This window comes from Lygodium microphyllum, chromosome 27, assembly GCF_053477565.2.
Source record: "Lygodium microphyllum isolate KBCC chromosome 27, Lygodium_microphyllum_v1.1.10, whole genome shotgun sequence".
In the NCBI taxonomy this organism is placed as follows: domain Eukaryota; kingdom Viridiplantae; phylum Streptophyta; class Polypodiopsida; order Schizaeales; family Lygodiaceae; genus Lygodium; species Lygodium microphyllum.
In genome coordinates, this window is record NC_141161.1 from 110,150,789 (window position 1) to 110,170,540 (window position 19,752).

Sequence of the window (19,752 nt, forward strand, 5' to 3'; positions counted from 1 at the left end):
ACCACTGCAATCTGCCATAATTTGAATAAAGATGGAAACATATGTAACCACTCTAATTCAACACTACATTGCTTCCACGCTTCAAGAAATCACTTTGATGGATAAGACTCAAAGAGATATAAGACAAATCTTTGCAATTCATCTTCACATTGTTTAGAAAGAACCAAATGTCTCTCTCCTTTTGCCAAATTTGTCACAAAGCTGTGTGAGATAATGTCAAACTATTTCACTTTGTGTATGAGCCCCGGTCATCTAAGTTTACGGAATCCACCGTAAAACCTCACGGAATCCACCGTGGCACGGAATCCACCGTGGAATATGCCTCCTGGCATCACTTAGTCGCAAGGCATTCCTTAATTCCCTAATCTTGAAGAATCCATCAATAGCTAGATCTCTAGCTACTAAAGTATCTATGTCAAACAATCCAATACTTAAGTTAGCTAGAGAGGAAGCATGCCATGATCCAGCCTATCAAAAGATGCTAAGGGAATCAAAAACTGCATGCTAAGTATCATGAATTTTCTATCAATAGTGGACTTGTCTACTATAGAACAAGGCTGTGTATACCATCAAGCCAGTCACTTAAGCAGAAGATATTGTGGGAAGCTCATGATTCCCCTTTCACAGGACATCCTTGCTATGCCACAACTCTTAATGCAGTTAGGAAGAGCTACCATTGGGAGAGGCTTAAAGGTGACGTTCTCAAATATGTCATCGAGTGTTTGTCTTGTCAACGTATCAAAGCCAAACATGTCCAGATGTTAGGGAAGTTGCAACCGCTTGACATTCCCCAAATGAAATGGGAATTCATTAGTATGGATTTTGTTGTAGGCCTACCCCAAGTCCAGGGAGGATACAACTCCATCATGGTTGTGGTTGACATGCTTACTAAGGTTGCATACCTTATTCCAGTAAAGACAAACTATAAAGCCTCAGACATTGCAAGATTGTTTATCAAGGAGATATTTAGGCTACATGGTTTACCCAGAATAATCATTAGTGATCGTGATTCTCTCTTCACATCACACTTCTGGAGAGCTATCTTTGAATCCATCGGGACTCAACTTTGCTTTAGCACCACTTACCATCCCCAAACGGATGGCCAAACAGAGTGAGTAAATCAAGTCATGGAGGATATGCTTAGGGCATACTACTATCGTGAGCCGAAGAGGTGGATTCAATACTTGCCTTTAGTTGAATTTGCCTACAATGCTTCTTACCAACAAAGTGTTCAGATGACCCCTTTTCAAGCATTGTATGGTCATGACTGCGGCAGTCCCCTAAACTTCTCGGATCCAACCTTGAGGATTGAAGCTTCAAGGCAGATGTTGGAAGAGATGGATGACCAAATAAAGTCAATAAGACAAGACATCCAAGCGACCAAGGATAGACAGAAGGCATACGCGGATTTGAAGTGTCAAGATAGAATCTTCAAAGAAGGAGACATGGTCTTCATTCGCATACGTCCAAAGAAGAGTTCCCTATCATTAGGGGATTGTAAGAAGCTAAGTCCAAGGTATTGTGGGCCATACAAGATCCTCAAATGCCTAGGACCTAATGCTTATAGATTGCAACTCCCTGAGAACCTAAAGGTTCACAATGTATTCCATATCAGCCTATTGAAAAATTATGTACCTAATCCTAACGATATACTTGATGACCAACAAATTATAATGCCTAGTCAAGGAGTCCTTGAACTAAGGCCTGACAGGATCTTAGATGTTAGGGACAAACAATTGAGATCCAAAACCTTGAGAGAATGCCTTTTCCAGTGGAAAGATTATCCCGAAGAGGATGCCACTTGGATAGATGAAGGCACTCTCAACCATCAGTATCCCCAGCTTATCTCGAGATGAGGACATCTCGATTTTTCCAAGGGGGAGAGAATGTAACATCCCAAATTCCACACGTAAACCACCTCTACAAAGGATATTTGATTTGGATAAGGGAAAATTTTTTTAAAAATTTTTATCCCCTCCTTCTCCCCCAACCGACATCACGCTAGAGGGGAGGGAGGAGAGCCACGAGGAATGTAGCACACTGGAGCTCATGTAGGAGACGAGGCCATGCATGCTGCCACGTAGGAGAGGGAGGATCCCCCTCCCTTCCCCTATTTAAACCATGGGGCTGTTGCCATCAAGAAAAGGAGGAAGGGCCGCCAGGCCGCCATTCTGAATAGTCTGGGTATGAGAGAGGAGCCTTGAGAGAGGGGAGGAATGCCATCGAGCTGCTGGAGGAGGAGCCACCGTATCATTCAATCGCCGTCTGCCACCACTAGCGCTACTATCGTCACGTCACGCCGCCGTTCGTAGCTAAGGCCCCCCCTATCCCACGATACGCTGAAGCTTTAGAAGCTTCCTGAGGGGGGGAGCTTCTAAGGGGCCTCTTAAGCCCCCTTTTCCCCCTTAAGCCCCTTCCCTTGGGCTTTGGAACCACCCCCCCCCCCCGGTGTTTAAATCTCTCTTAAGCCCCCTTCCTGTGGGCTTTGAAAGTACCCCCCCCCTAAAATTCCCCCTTAGGCTTCACAAGCCCCCTTTCTCCCCCTAATAAAAGTTGACCCTAAAGGTCTTAATTCCCCTCCCGTGTTTTAAATTCCCCCCCTTATGCCATTATCTTCTTCTACTAACCCATGGAAAATGGGCAACGGTGCTTCTAATGCCATTAAATCCAGTGTACCTACTGGAATTGCGATAGGTTGTGCCATGGCTACAACTGGATTGACAACAGGAGTTTGTGTAGGCAACACTACACCCCCGCTTATTGTGGGTTGATGAACTGGAAATAGGGAAGTACAAAGACTCCCACTTGCACTCGAAGAGCTATTCGTAACACCTATAATACTAGAACCATTGATACTTATGTGTAACGGGCTGCTCCTTTGAGGAGAATAGTGTCTTACAATCTCCAACCGTCGTCTAGCCCTCTCAGCACGTTTTGCTTTTTGTATTTCGGCGTGATGATCCTTGTCAAAGGACATAAACCAACTATTTGGTCCCTAAAAACCCTAGATTCGAGAACCACCACTTGTTGGTGGCATCTGGTAGAGGCACCACTGGTGGGACCTAAAATGAGCCGGCATTGGCTATGGCATTAGCCGGACCACATGCATATGACAAACAACCCCACCACACGGACTCGCGGGCCAGGAGCATCTAAAACTCACTTTGTACTAAATGCTTATGACGATTTTGCATTTGTATCCAATATGTAGTCCAACATTCACCTTCCCTTCTCCTCAGAGGGAGATCTCATAACATATAGTCATAATGCCTCGTAATACACACATAGGGAATCACCTCTCAGCTAATTGCCATGGCTCCATTGCAACTCTCCTACATCTCGAGGGTTGGCCCCAAGATGCATCGCTTCAATATATAAAACATAACGCACAGACTCCACTCTTTCATAATTCAGCGTTCTAGGAGATTCTGATTTACCTCACAAAACTTTCCCCAACAGAAGCACCCGTCTAACCGATGAATTAGGTTTCATGTCCTCTCAGCGTTGGTTAAAGTTTATCAATCAATTGCAATGCATTCCAGGAGATACCATGTGGCATGCTTGATGGAAGGTGTATGACGATTGTGCACAACCATTTTATGTTTAAAAAAATAGCCATGTGAGGTGTGGAAAATATCCCTTTTATGAATTTTAACTAAGCATTCCGTGTTGCGCTGCTTTAGGGACTAGCACTGGAACTTCCATGCTACTAGTCACCTATATTTAATCATGGAACGATCCCTAAATGCTATGCACAAAGAGAAAAATTAGAATTTATATATTTTCAGCAATTATATCGTTGCACAAACTTCCTTCCCCCCTCACCGTTTAGGTGTTGCTGCAGTGCATAGGTGTAAATGGTTGTTTTGTATCATTTTTGTAGATAAAAAACAATAAACACGTACTGTAACAAAAATGACGAGGCCAAACTGAGGCTTAACCTCATGCTTTAACCTCTCCAAACATTCACGCACATAAATCTTATTTTTTCATTTTTTTAAAGCACAAAAATCCTATTTTTCTCTATTTTTTACTATTTTTTCTATTTATTATTCATGAAAAATATATATTTTTTTATTTATTTATATTAGCTTATCATTTTGACTGAAAATTAAAATTTTCTCTAATTTTATTCCATTTCCACTCCTTTTCTCCAACTCAAAATCGAAAAAAAACCACTAATTTCCATTAAAAATGACATTTTATAGGTTTCAAAGAATTAATAACAGCTCTAAATCATCACGAGTTTTGCATTTTTGTAGTTATAGCCCTCAAACATGATGCAAACAAGGTTCAATTTTTCACATATGAACAACATTTGGACCACGAAACAACAAAAACAAGCCTATTTCTTTGTAAAATTGAAGCATACCGCGTGTCTTGCGTGTTGCACGTTTCTTAATAATTATTCCCGGCAGCCCACTGACTGACCAGCAACCATTCTTCAGTGCTGAACCTCTTTCCTTAGCCTCCTCTTCATCTTGGATCCGGACAAGCATCCTTCAGCCCTCTTCTTCTTGATTTCTTGCACATGAATTGCCTCTATGTAGGAGAGAGAGGGAGAAGAGAGAAATACTAGATTTGCATCTCCACAACAAGGCAACCATTGGAGGAGTGAATTGGAGCAATGGAGAGTGAAGGATAGAAGCATCTATGGGCCAAAATCAGTTGGGGGGTTGTTTTCTGGCCCCATCTTCCATCTCTCCCCCATTTCGTGGCATGGCGCCTTCTTCTTCTCCTGCGTGAGAAAAAAACGCAACCCCTCCCCCCCCACATTTTTTGATATTCGGGCTCTCCAAAGGGAGCCCCAAAGGGTCACACCATTTGGGCTCTCCTAAAGTCCATTCTCACTTGGCATTTTGGCCTTTGGCCTTTCGGGCACTCCCTCTTTCTTGTCCGGTGTTCGATTCTTGGTCTGAAAAAATCTTGGGCGGTCTTGAAGTCTTTCACTGTCGGGCATCTCCCACGGTCTCATTTGTCATGCCAAAAAATTATGAGAATTCTCCAACCGCTGTCTAGTGGCTCTTTTAAGTATTTGCCGGGCATTGCCACTTAAAATCATACTGATTGCCACCACCGCCTTCGACGAAGTCTATTTTTCCCTTGATATTCGTAATTTTTGGCTATTTTTAAGCACTTCTTGGCATAAAAAATCATCTATCAGGGGGGTGCATGCATGTAACTTAGGGTGACAGGTCTCGAGTGTTACCTCCCTAGGTATGTCCTGCCCTAGATGTGCCCTAAGCGTAAAGTAGGAAAAAATGAGGCTATGGGATTATGGACGGAGCTGGCCAACCGAAGCACCTAACTTGACAACCCCTAGGTTTTGTGACTATGGCCTATGTGGGGTAAACTGTTGTTCGTTGTGATTTCTTTTCTTTTCATCTTTGCTTTCTTCTTTCTTTCTTTCTTTCTCTTTCTCGTTGATTTTCTTTTCTTCTCCTTTCTTTTCTTTTCTTTTCTTTTCTTTTCTTCTTCTTCTTCTTCTTCTTCTTCTTCTTCTTTTGCATTTTCTTTTCTTCTTTTTCTTTTTGATTACATCAGCAGGATGAGAGCTAAAGCTTATTTGTCCAAGTGGGGTGGAGAAGGGGGCCTAAGAGACTTATTCATGAATTTCCAACTTTGGAAGTACCCTTTGAGGTTTAAGCAGCGGACTTCAATGGCCTCCCTTTCCTCTATCTGGGTGACATCGAGCAGTGTATTGAGGAAGACATGTTGCTGGGTTTCGAAGCCCACTTGGGTGGCCTCTGCTCCGCTTTGAGCTCATCTTTCATTATGCACTACCCATTCATCTACCCTTTTCCTCATCTCCTCAAGGCTTTTCCTCTACCTTTGAGCTACCACTGTTAGCCTCTATTCTTAATCTTCCATTTCTCTATTCAATATCTGCTACTCTTCCTGTGTTGAGGCTACCTCTTGTGTCAATTTCTCCACTTCTTTTTCATATCTATGTGCTCTTTCCTCCCTCAATGGCTTTAGTGATCTTCTCCATCTCTGCTTGCAAGTCCTTATAAAGCCCCATGATCTCTTCGTTGTGTCTTCACAGGTGCATTATGGCTTCAGTTTCTTCATCCAATCTTGCCTACCATTCAGCTTCTGCTTCTTCTTTAGCTTGTAGCTGTTCTTTGAGCTCACTGATCTCCCTTTGGCCCATGGCTATTCAGTAAGTTTTCTCCAATTGAAATGGGCCCATGGTCTCTTTTTTTTACTTCTAGCTCTTCCACTGCAACCTTTTTCTCTTTCTTGGCTTTCTCCAGTTGAGTAAGAAGCTCCTTAATGTATTCATCATACTCTGCAAGCAGCATCTCTACTGTGGGGATAGAGGTTGCAGAGGTTGTCACCTTTTGCTTCTTCTGGTCCTGCTTGGACTCGGAATCTCCTAGTAGAGAGGTCCTTTCTCTTGCTCCTTGGCTCATTTTTTTGTTCACAAAGTATTGGACCCAAGCCATTAGGTTGTTGGACCATAGACCTTTTGCCTTTATGCAACTATAGGATCTATAGAGTTCTTTCTTTTCCTTGCCCTATGCGATTTTGATTGACATTCTGAGCTAATTCTTATAAACCCTATGTTTTATGTATCGAATTCAAGCTTTAGTATTTTAATGAAAATGCATCCTTTCCCAAATTCGAACTTTGATAAAACAATTCCATGCATGGATGTATCATTCTTTCATGATCAGATGCCAATGAATACATCATTGATTTAATCCTTCTTTTATCGCTTATCTCAACCTAAAATGAAGCTATCATTGCATGCGAATTGCATAATATATATGTTTTATTGTCAAAGTTCATAAATCATTTCCCTTTCAATGCAGCTATTTAGACATCATTTAATGTCCATCTATGATTATCTTCTACATGAGTCACAACCAGGAATTTATTTCATAAGTGCATTATGTGTCATAAGCCCTATCCTTTGCGAGATGCAACAAGGACACCTTCGCACAATTTCATCTTTTAACTTATGCAACATACGTTCAAAAATGTGACTACCCTCGACCATGGAAATGCAAGCAAATGCAAGTACTCGTCATGCAACTAAACTTGTAAATCAAGCAAGTATATAAATTTTCCAATGCATTTATGTTTCCCTACATGAATTAAAACATGCTTTATGCATCCTTTCCATGCGGGAATATTATTCAAAACTTGGGCATTCAATACCAGGGCGTTGTCCACTCTCGTGCTTTGGGTGGAAGCTCCCGCGTCCACTCCTCTCGACTTTTGCTTAGGAGCCATTAACGTAGTAGATTTCGACTTAGTGAACTCTCCCTTGGCACCCCTTACGAGTTTTGGAGTTGCTATTGCCCGAGACCTCCTTCTCTGTGCAGGAAACAGGCCTTGCAAGACGCAGTTTTAAAAAAACGGCGCAATACCCGGCGCATGTCATCTCAAACTCCACCCCAGACAAATGCCCGCATGCTTCCTTGACTTTAGCTCGCAGGGTTCCCTCCCCTGTCAGGTTAGTTCGGTTGGGAGGAACAGGTGAACTTGGCCTAGAGAAGCTTCTCAAGCTTATGGAAACATAGGGAGATGACGTGTGTTGGTGAGGATGATGAAGATGACGATGAGGTTGATGATGATGACGACGATGACGACGACGATGATGATGATGAGGGTGGCAGCAGCCAGGCGGCATGCCGTAGACAGCGGCAGCAGCCAGCTCCTCATGGCGGGGAGCACCACGATGCCCCCCCCAGCTTGGGAGGGGGGTTTATATGGGGTGAAGGTGGGGGGTGGCCACACAGGTGGCAGGTTGCATGCTTCCCTCCCCCATGCCCCTCCATAACACCTACTCACACTCTCTCTCCTCACCATGCAATGGGTGAAGGAGAGGGAGTTAATGTAAAAAAATTTGCAATTAAATAATTATCCCTTTTCTCCCTTGAAGGGGAGTTCCTACGGTGGCTTGCAGTTTCGAGCCATGGTTTCATATGTACCACACTGGAATGGTATTGATAATGCACGAGGATGGAACACTTAGGCCAAGGTTCTTTGTTTGTTGCGGGAGAATTCTCGGAACTGCCTTTGTGTGGGATCTAGAGTTGTTAATATTTCGTTGTAGAAATATTACATTCTCTCCCCCTTAGAGGAATCGAGATGTCCTCATCTCGAGAAAATCTGGGGGTATTGTTGGTTAAGAATACTTTCATCCATCCAAGTGGCATCCTCTTTGGGGTAATCTTTCCACTGGATGAGGTATTCTCTCAAGGTCTTGGATCTCAAATGCCTCTCCCTAACATCTAAGATCCTGTCAGGCCGTAGCTCAAGGACTCATTGGCTGGGCATTACAATTTGTTGATCATCAAGCATGTTACTAGGGTTAGGCACATATTTTTTCAATAGGCTGATATTGAATACATTATGAACTTTTAGGTTTTTAGGGAGTTGAAGTCTGTAAGCATTAGGCCCTAGGCACTTGACAATCTTGTAGGGTCCACAATACCTTGGACTTAGCTTTTTGTATTCACCCAAGGATAGGGAACTCTTCTTCGGACGTACGCAAATGAAGACCATATCACCTTCAACGCAGGATCTGTCTTGATGTTTCAAGTTTGCATAAGCCTTCTGTCTGTCCTTGGCAGCTTGGATGTCCTGTGTTATTGATTTGATTTGGTTATCCATGTCTTCCAGCATTTGCTTTGAAGCTTCAAACCTCAAGGTTGGATCGAAAAAGCTTAAAGGACTACGACAATCATGCCCATACAATGCTTGGTAAGGGATCAACTAAATGCTTTGTTGGTAAGAAGCATTGTAGGCAAACTCAACCAGTGGCAAATATTGAATCCACTTTTTGGGTTCGTGATAGCAGTGTGCCCTAAGCATATCCTCAATGAATTGGTTGACTCATTTCCTTTGACCATCGGTTTGGGGATAGTAAGCTATACTGAAACAGAGTTGGGTCCCAATGGCCTCGAAGATAGCCCTCCAGAAGTGTGAGGTGAAGAGAGAGTCACGATCACTAATGATTCTTCTGGGTAACCCATGTAACCCATGCAGTTTAAATATTTCCTTGATGAATAACCTTGCGATGTCTGAGGCTTTATAGTTTTTCTTAATAGGGATAAGATGTGCAACCTTGGTGAGCATATCTACCACGATCATAATGGAGTTGTATCTTCCCTAAACTTGGGGCAGGCCAACAACAAAGTCCATACTAATGAATTCCCATTTCATTTGGGGAATGTCAAGTGGTTGCAATTTCCCTAGCATTTTGACATGTTCGGCCTTTATGCGTTGACAAGACAAACATTCTGTGACATATTTGAGAACGTCACTTTTGAGCCTATCCTAATAATAGCTCTTCTTGACTGCATTAAGGGTCTTGGCATAGCCAAGATGTCTTAAGAAAGGGGAGTCATGGGCTTCCCAAAGTATCTTCTGCTTGAGTGATTGTCTTGCCGTGATACATAATCTTGTCCTATAGTAGACAAGTCCACTATTGATAGAGACTTCTTGGTACTTTATTTGTAGCTTTGGGTCTTGATCTTTGATGGGGATCTTCCTTAGCAATTTCTGATAGGTTGGGTCATGACATGCCTCCTCTCTGGCTACCTCAAGAATTGGGTTATTTGGCATGGATATCTTTGTGACTAGAGATCTTGCTCTTGATGGATCTTACAAAATCAGAGAATTTAGAAATGGCTTGCAACTGAATGTATCAGCAACTATATTCTCCTTTCCAGGCCGATATTTGATTTCAAAGTCATATTCTTCTAGTACTTCAATCCATCGACATTGCCTCATATTGAGCTCATTCTGGGTGAAAATCCATTTAAGACTCTTGTGGTCCGTCACTAAGGTAAATTTGTTACCCAGCAAGTAGTGTCTCCAAAGTTTGAGAGCATGGATGACAGCCAACAGCTCTTCTTCTTCTTCTTGGCATAAAGCTTGTGTGCTCTCATTGTTTTGAGGACAATGAGAAGCTGGGGTTCATGATCTTTTTCTTGCTTGGAGTAGACTAGGGTATCGTCAAAGAATGCGTGTACGAAGTCATCAAGATAGAGCCTAAAGATATCTTGCATTAACCGGTTGAGAGTAGCAGGAGCATTTGTCAGCCCGAATGACATGACTAGGAATTCAAAGTGTACATACCTTGTGCTAAATGTCGTCTTACGGATATCTTCTTCCTTGATCCTTATCTGATAATATCCAAACCTGAGATCTATTTTAGAGAAGATCTTCACACCTTGAAGGCGCTCAAGAAGTTCATCTATTCTTGGAATGGGGTATTTGTTTTTAATGGTCGATTGATTCAACCCTCTGTAATCAATGCATAGCCGAAGCGTTCCATCTTTCTTCTTATGGAACAACACTGGAGCTCCCCATGGTGAACTGCTAGGATGGATGTAGCCTTGGTCTAACAGTTGCTTGAGTTGCTCCTTCAGCTCAATCGCTTCCGGGATGGACATCCTATATGGTCTCTTTGTGATTGGTGTAGCTCCTGGCGTTAGCTTGATTTCCTAATCAACTTCCCTTTGAGGAGGAAGTTCTGTCAGCTCTTCAGGAAATACGTCTGCGTATTCCTTTAACCAGGAAGGTTCTTCCCTAGATTCCTGATTTTGATCTAGCTTATTTAGTTTAATCAAATAGATAGGTAGGCCCTTCCTAACTCCTTTTATTATCCGTGTTGCTTTTGCCAGTTGAATTTTTGGTTTGCCAACCTCTCCTTGAGTTGTGACTAGTTCCCCTTTAGAATTTCGAAAGGAGACTTGACCCTTCCCATAGTGAATGTGGGCATCATTAGGTATTAGCCAATCCATACCGAGCAAACATTCGTGGACACCTAGGTTCATTACCCTGAATCTGACTGAAGTTGACTTTCCACCCAGTAGGAATTTCACCTTAGCAATTTGCCTGGTACAAGAGACCTCACGACCATATTCTAATTCCACAAATAAGGTAGGTGTATCTTTTGTGGCTATTCCTAATCTTCTTGCACAGATTGGTGAAATAAAGGAATGTGTACTACCATAATCAATCAAGGTTTTGAACCTTTTACCTTGATAATCTGATGGAGTTTTAATCACCGAGAATTGGCAATTTGGGCCTTTCTTGTGAAGAGTAGCGTGAACCGTTGCCCTCTCAATGTCTGCTTCCATGGATGAATCTTTTGTCAAGATTGTGGGAGAGAAGGAAGGAGTCTCACTTGTAGCTTTCTTGCTTGCACAATGGGGGAATACACACAAGGGTGGAGGCTGAAAACAGTTTTCCTCTTCTTAGTTGTGTAAGCCAAAAGGAAATCTCATACAAAGAAATAGAAGAACCCTATATATGGGTCTCAAACCAAACTCAAATAACTAAGGTGGCATACTAACTGAGCCACAAACTAGAGTAGATAAGGATAACTGTCATCTAGCTATTATTCATGGGCGGTGTACCAACCGCATCTGCAACTGACACGTCGGTGACATAAATACACAATGGTCACCCTGGCATATCACGAGTGGAGCTCGATCTCTCAACACTCCCCCTCAAGCTCAATCCCAATTCCTGCACACCAAGCAGGTCTCTGAACTTGCGCAACTTCTCTGCGCCCAATGCCTTCCTGAATATATCAGCTACCTAATCCTCTGTGCTGACATAAACTAGATCAATAAGACCTAGTAAAACCCTCTCCCGCACATAGTGATAATGCACCTCAATGTGCTTTGTTCTAGCATGATAGACTGGGTTATTTGCCAAGTGTATACTACTCATGTTGTCACAATAAATGACAACTGGCCCATCTATAGACTGATGCCTATCATAAAGTAGCTTATGCAACCAAGATACCTCACATGTAGCCATTGATGCACCCCTGTATTCAGCTTCTGTGCTCGACAAGGCAACTGTAGGCTGTTTCTTGCTGCTCCCAGTGACTGCAACACTCCCAAAAGAGAACACATATCCACTGGTAGATCGTCTATTAGAAATAGTACCAGCCCAATCAGCATCAGTGTATCCATGCAACTGTATGTGAACCCCAGTTTCATAAAATAGTCCATATTGCAATGTGGACTTCACATACCTGAGTATGCGTCTAGTCGCATCCAAATGCGATTTCCTTGGAGCCTGCATAAACTGACTTACCAATCCAACAGCATAGCTCAAATCTGGCCTGGTAATAGTCATATAAATCAAACTTCCTACTATGCGTCTGTACATAGTAGGGTCTTCCAGAAGCTCACCTGCATGTGCGCTCAGCTTCACATTCTGCTCCAAAGGAACTGAAATAGGCTTACAGCCTGTCATCCCATATTTGGACAGCATGTCCAATCCATACTGCCTCTGCAAGAGCTGTATCCCACTTGGTGATCTAATCACCTCAATGCCCAAGAAATAACGCAGCTCTCCCAAATCCTTCATCTCAAACTTCTGCTTCAATAGCATTTTCACATGAAGGATATCTTCATCACTGTCACCTGTCATAATCAAATCATCAACATAAATGACAAGTAGCATAATACCTTTCTTTGTTTTTCTCACATAAAGTGAGAAATCTGCCTTGGAAATCTGAAAGCCAATAGTGACAAGATACTGTCCTATCTTGTCAGACCATGCTCTAGGTGCTTGCTTCAAGCCATATAAGGCTTTCTTCAACCTGCAAACAAACTCAGGATGAACACCATGCACATAACCTGGTGGCTGCTCCATATAGACCTCTTCTTGCAAATCACCATGCAAGAAGGCATTCTTTACATCCATCTGATGTAAAGACCATCCCTTTGATGTAGCCATAGCAATGACTGCTCTTATGGTTGCCATCCTTGCAACCGGACTGAATGTTTCTTCATAATCAATGCCATATGTTTGTGCATACCCCTTGACTACTAATCTTGCCTTGTATCTGTTCACAGAACCATCTGCATTGTGCTTCACCTTATAAACCCACTTAGAGCCAATTGCATTCTTACCTTTAGGCAAAGGTACCAACTCCCATGTAGCATTTGCTTCCAAGGCATCCATTTCTTCATCCATGGCTTTCTCCCACTTTTCTTTTTCCATGGCTTGCTCAAAAGAAGTGGGTTCTAATTCCTGTATCACTTTGACCATATATGCATAGTGAATGGCTGTAAATCCATCATATTTCAGCCTATCCACAGGATACCTAGCTCTCGTAGACCTGGGCAAAATAGGTTCACTCTCAGGTGCTCTCAAAACATCCTTGGTCTTCCTTACTCTAGGTGTAACAATAGAAGGAATACCCAACTCATCATCAATGCTCTGTTCTGAGCCACTGGATTCACCATCCACATAAGAGTGACCTGCATTCACATCAAACATGGCCTGATCAACCTTCTCTTTTCCTTTTCGTGATACCTGCATACCACTATCTGCATTGCTTTGAGAAGATTCTCCTGATCTCAATCTGCCTATCCATGGCGAATAATGTGAACCACTGCTAGAGGACGCTCCAGGTCCACTAATATTTTGTGACTGCTGCTGTGAATTATGTGCAGCATTACCATTTTGTGCATCTACATCATCTATCACATTTACTCGTTTATACTAGCTACTCATCTCATCAAAAACAACATCTCTGCTCACTGTAAACTTACGAGTAGAAGGGTTATAGCATCTATACCCTTTTTGCTGCAGAGAGTAACCAATAAAGATGCACTTCTCAGCTTTTGGATCCAACTTGGATCTCAACTCATCTGGCACATGTACATAGGCAATGCAACCAAAAATTTTCAAATGAGAAATATTTGGTTTCCTACCAGTATACCTCTCCTCTGGAGTCATCCCATGTATTACTGCAGTGGGAGTCCTGTTCATTATATAGACTGCTGTAGCAACTGCTTCAGCCCAATAAAAATCTGGTAGGTCTTTTTCATTGAGCATGGCACGAGATACCTCTCCAATATGCCTGTTTTTCCTTTCTGCAAATCCATTTTGTTGTGGGGTATGAGTGCATGAATATTGCTGCTTTATGCCATGCTCTTGCAGGAACCTTGCAAACTCATTTGAGAGGTACTCTCCCCCTCCATCTGACCTTAGGCATTTTATTAGCAGGCCTGTTTCTTTTTCAACCATAGCTTTAAGAGTTTTGAAATGCCCAAAAACTTCACTTTTCTTTTTCATAAAATACACCCAAACTTTTCTGCTATAGTCATCAATAAAATTGACAAAATAATGACAGCCTCTAAGAGATGCAGCTTTAGTAGTCCACACATCAGAGTGGATTAATTCTAATGGCTTCTTACTCTCTTGAACATGTCTAGGAAATGGTTTCCTTGCCTGTTTTCCAAACTGACAGGCTTCACATACCTTATGCATTTCTGCAACCTTGAATTTAGACAATCCTGCAATAATATTTTGGGCCTGCATTGATTTAAGTCGCTGTACATTAACATGACCAATGCGTTTATGCTAGATATCAATATCTGCAACTACACCGGTCCCATGTGCAAACATTGCTGCACTCAATTCAGACATGTCTACATCCAATGTAAACATTCTGCCCTTCTTCTTTCCTTTTGCTATCAAGCGACCTTTATTTTTTATATCCTCAACAAAGCATCCATGAGGATTAAATCTGAAATGCAAGCCCTGCTCAACCATTTGACCAACAGAAACCAGATTCTTGGTGATATTCGGGACATAAAATACATCAGACATGTATTTCTTTTTCCCATCCTGCATAGACAAATCAAATTTTCCAATCTGCACAATAGGATGTGCAGTATCATCACCAGTCTCCATAAATCTTGGTTTTTTTTATTTTCCTTGCATCCTTCATCCATTCTGCATGACCTGTCATGTGGTTTGATGCACCTGAGTCAACATACCACACATCGTTGCTTTCTTCTGCACTTGTCACAAAATTGTTCATGTGCTGCACCATAAACAAATGCTCATTTCTGTCACACCCTGTCTATTAGAAGATGCATAATTCCCTTGTTGCTATTTCCCATTCATGATGTCATTCTGCTTTTTATAGCGGTCTTTAGCCATATGACCCATTTTACCACAGTAGTAGCATTCAATATTACTATTTGCATTTTGGCCTCTTTGCCATCCACCACGACCTCTTTGGCTCCCCCTGCCTCTAGAGTTACCACGTCCTCCTCCATAGGACTGGTTTTCTTAAGTTTGCTGCTGCAGGGCCTCCAAATTGGCCTCCTCTACCTCTGCCTCTACCTCTTCCAGCATTTGAGTAGAAGACAGCTTCTTTTAAACAACTGCTTAAAGATTTTTCTTTCTTCTCTATTTTTATTAAACGTGCCTACACCAAACAGACATAGGGTCCTTGTGGCCTAAGGAAATAACACATTTCACTGCAAAATTAACTAGCCCTCTTGGCCTAAAGAAATCATACATTAAAATCTTAAAGCAATTGGCCCTCTTGACCTAAAGAAATCTAGCAAACTAGCTAATATAGATCCCTCCTTGGAAGAAGGTAGATATACAAAAATACGCTCTATTCCAAGGGGAAAAATAGGGCTTTCAACCCTAGACTAAATGCATTAAATTGTGACCCATCCCTCCTGCATATATAGCAAGAGGCGTACGCATAACATGTCACCTGAGCAACCTATGGGTCCAAGATAGTAGTGGTAGATGGGTCTCGGCTACTCTTCGCATTGCCCATATCAACCATTGCCTACCATATAACACATGATCTGATAACACCCCCCCACAAACGACCAAGTCTTGTCTCATTATCAATGACAACATTCGGACTAGGACCATAGTTGAAGAAGAGGTCCCCCTCATAAGCAAAATCTGCTAAGGAATCCACAAAGTGATTCCAATAACATGGAATCAGCTAAAGAGAGACACTCTCAAATTCATCAAGTAGGGTAATAGTAGTTCGATGATACATACGAAGGATGGGATTCCGGACTGTGTATGTCCCATTTAGTTGATTCAAGATCAACCGAGAATCCCCTTTTACTAACAATCGCCAAATACTACCTTTCTTGGCAATATTTAGTCCCATAATCAAGGTTTTATATTATGCCATATTGTTAGTGAATCCTACCCTAAGATAAGCAGCTAATTTCATTGTAACTCTGCATCAAGGATCTCGGATAACTACTCCAACACTCCCTTTTTTATGAGGGCCCTGGGACACTCCATCAAAGTATAATGTGTACGTCAACAATTGTTTACCGCAGCACAGAGGAGTAGGAAATGGAAAAAAGGAAATAGCAAAAGGCGCAGGACAAAAGGAAGAAAAAGGCACCTTAACCAGTAACCAAACCCTGCAAAAATTAAAAGCATGGGCACAGCCCTCAGGAAGTCTTAGAGTCACCCAAGGAAAGTAAAACACTAAAAAGCGCACCATTAAGTGTGAAAGCACTCCCGAATCCTTGTAAAAGAGCGCCAGGCTCACTCATGTGCAAATTGTATGCATTAGTTGGGAATAGGATAGATTAGAATGGTGGAAAATGAGAAATGGGCCTAGGCTAATGGCCGGCCATGTAAAAAAGGGGATGACCGCCCATGAAAAGTAGGGCATGTATATAAAGTTCAAAAAGTGAATGAGAAGATTATTCTTGTGTGTGGCCAAAGATTCTTCTTCTTCTTCTTCTCTTGTTTCTTGTCTTCTTGCTTGTGCTTGAGAGAGGGATTGAGAGAGTGTGAGGGAGTGAGGGAGTGATGTGTGAGAGTGAGGGATCTTGGAGAAGAAGCTCTCCATCTTCTCTCTTCATCTTCCCCTCCTCTCTTCTCTTCTCTTGTCTCGTGCGTGGCTATGGAGGATGAAGCTCATGGGAGAGGGATTGAGGTTGTTTGAGCTTGCCTCAAGGATTGTGGAGCTACCGGTGTGCAAGAAAGAGGAGGGTACTCGATCGAGCATCAAGGTAAGCTCACTACACCCGTAAGGTAGGCATTGCACGTCGGCTATGTGAGAGGTAGCCATGGCCGCTCGGTTCGAAAAACTTGAGCAATAAGTGGTCCATAGGTCTCGGGGTAGAGCTTGTAGCTCCCCTTCATTTTGGTTCCGTTTGCCGGGATCGATGGAATCGAGCCTTGAGCGCCGCGCGTATCAAATCGAGCATAGAAGTAGGGTTTGCAGCCCGAACTGATGCTCGAGATAGCTAGGAGATTTAGGAGGTTTTAATCCGTGAAACAAGTGTTTTGGTTTGTTGGAAGCATTAGTGTAGGACTACCATTCTGCATCTCTGTTTTGCATTTTGGCTGCACTAGATTAAGGTTAGATTAGGTTAAGAAAAGAGAAAACAGAAGGTTTTGACTGCTGCTAGAAACAGGGAAACAGGGGATCGGATTCAAATTTCTGGGTAAAACAGGGAAAAGGGAACTGGCTTCAAGGTTTTGCAGTGCTAGGAAAGGACCTTAAGAGGCTTGGGAGGCCAGGGCAAACCTCATTTCACTAGTTAGCTTTGTGAGAGAGAGAGAGAGAGAGCTTCTAGTTGCCAGGAAGAGGGAGCACTATCACGATTCTAGGTGCCATCGATTTGTGCTACTCCAAGTGAGTCTGGTGCTTCTTAGTAGTGCCCTAATCATATCTGGAAAGTCTCTTGTGATTGTGTGTAGCAGGCATCAAGTGGGATTGAAACGCGTCCAAATCGCGCCTGCTGCCAGACGCAGTCAGACCAGGTCTCAATGGTCCGATTCCCAGAATCGGACCACCCGAGTCCTGGAGTCGGACTGTCTGATTCCAAGAATCGGACCGTCCGACTGAGGGAGTTGGATTGCGTGCTAGTCGGACCATCCAACATTCGGATCGAACCAAACAATTTTAGAATCGGACCCCACTACCAGATCGGATAGTCCGATCGAACGTGCCACATGGCACTAGGACCACCCATCATAGTCAAACCATCAGACTTTAGGACTCGGACCACTCAGTCCGACTGCAAGAATCGGACCGTCTGACTACTAGAGTCGGACCAGCCCTGTCCGATTCTGGGAAACGAACCATCCTACCAAAAGGAAAAATAAGGATCTTTAGTTGACCCTACCACAGACCTGACCCCTAGGACACAACCCTGAATACCCCCAAGACCCAGTTTGACCATTGGAACCTCAGAGACCAATCAAACTTAGAGCAGAATAGAAAACACAACACAGACCTTCAGAAAGACCATAGAATAGTCGGGAACTGAGCTTAGAACTCAAATTAGGCTAAGAATGTGGAGAGAAACAGAGTGGAGTTTGCATTAAATGCTTCCTGCATCAGCACTTCACTCTTGTGTTCCACTAAGTTTGCACTGCAAGAAAAGAGAAAAGCCTGTTTTCGCACCAAGCACCACGAAAGCACTAAGCATAAAGTGTGAATAAGGATTGCAGTTGCTTTCAAATAACAAGGAACACATCAGGATATCTAATAGCATTAAGGAACCCACTAGTAGGAGAAGATCCCAAGACTTAGACAGGTGCCTGAGTGCCCTACTAGTAGGACCTGGAGAAGACACGAAGATACGGAAAGCAACAATATAGAGGATTGGACGCTGCCAGAGTTGCTTAGATTTATTGACAACCTCGTGGAGTTGGAAGCAGAAACAATGTCGGGATGAAGAGGCGAACGAGGAGAGGACCAATTAGACTTAGGAGAATTTCCAACCTTAGTCCAGGAACTAGTCCACAACTATGATCTACTCACTAGGACCGTGATCCAAGGCAGACCTGTAGAGGAAGTGGTAGCAAACCTGGAAGAAGAGAGAAGAGCAATCAAGAGAGCACTAGAAGGCATAATTGCCTACAACCATGAGCAAAGGGCTAGAAGGCTACAGCAAGACGTAGATATGTACGAGGCTAGACAAGTGCTAGACCTAGCTGGAGCGGCCAAATCTGGACCGAATGTAGAGAGGGAATGGGCAGCAGAGGCTGACATGACATTGAGCGAACTGGTAGCAAAGCAAATCTTGGACAATATGTCCATTGAACAGAGCACTACTGCCCTAGCCACCACGCTACTATCGGGATTTGGAGTCACGCAAGGGGCTAAAGGGCAGGCTAGAATCCCCATCGTAGCAAAACAACTAGCTAGATACGAACCTAGCAGTGACCCGTACAGCTTCATGGAGCAGTTTGAGCAAGTATGTGAGGCAAACGGTCTTACAGACCCTGCGCAGCGTGCTCAAGCTTTCGGCGTGTGCTTAGGCGATAAGGAGAGGACCTAGTATTCTAGTCTAGATGAAGCAGAACGTACGAACTTTGTTCGCCTTAAGGGCCTCTTCATCAAGAGGTTTTTGGAGGCAGGGTATTCGAATAACCTCATCGTTAGGTTGATGAATATCAGTCAAAGGGAGAAGGAAGATGTTAGGGATTACGTCACTCAGGTGCGTAGCCTCTACAAGAGAATCCCTGCCAATGAGCGACCTACCGAGAGGGCAGTGTCTACATTGTTCATGAACGGGATTCGGAGTGACGAGCTCTACAGGGCTTTGGCCAGTAACTCCACCGTGCAACGAGTTGTGCTAGCTAGAGTTTTTGAGGAGGCAATATGTGTAGATGATCAACTCAGGGAATGCAGCATGAGGACTACCAACCGAGAGAGTGCAAGCGAGAGGGACCCTGAGAGATCAACTACTTCGGGGGAAAATGCAAGTGCTAGTGTGCAGGATAAGGAAAAGAGTATAGACCACGACCAGGGGATGACAGAAATGAAAATGGAGATTGCACGGTTGCAAGAGCTGGTAAGGAAGCCTATGAGATCGCATGTATAATGTATATACTGCGGCGGCAATCACCTCCCAGTTGAGTGCCAAGATCCTAGATCTCGGCCGTGCTCAAATTGCGGTAGATTCGAGCATGATGCAGTGCATTGCAAAATGCCGAGGAGATTTCCATACG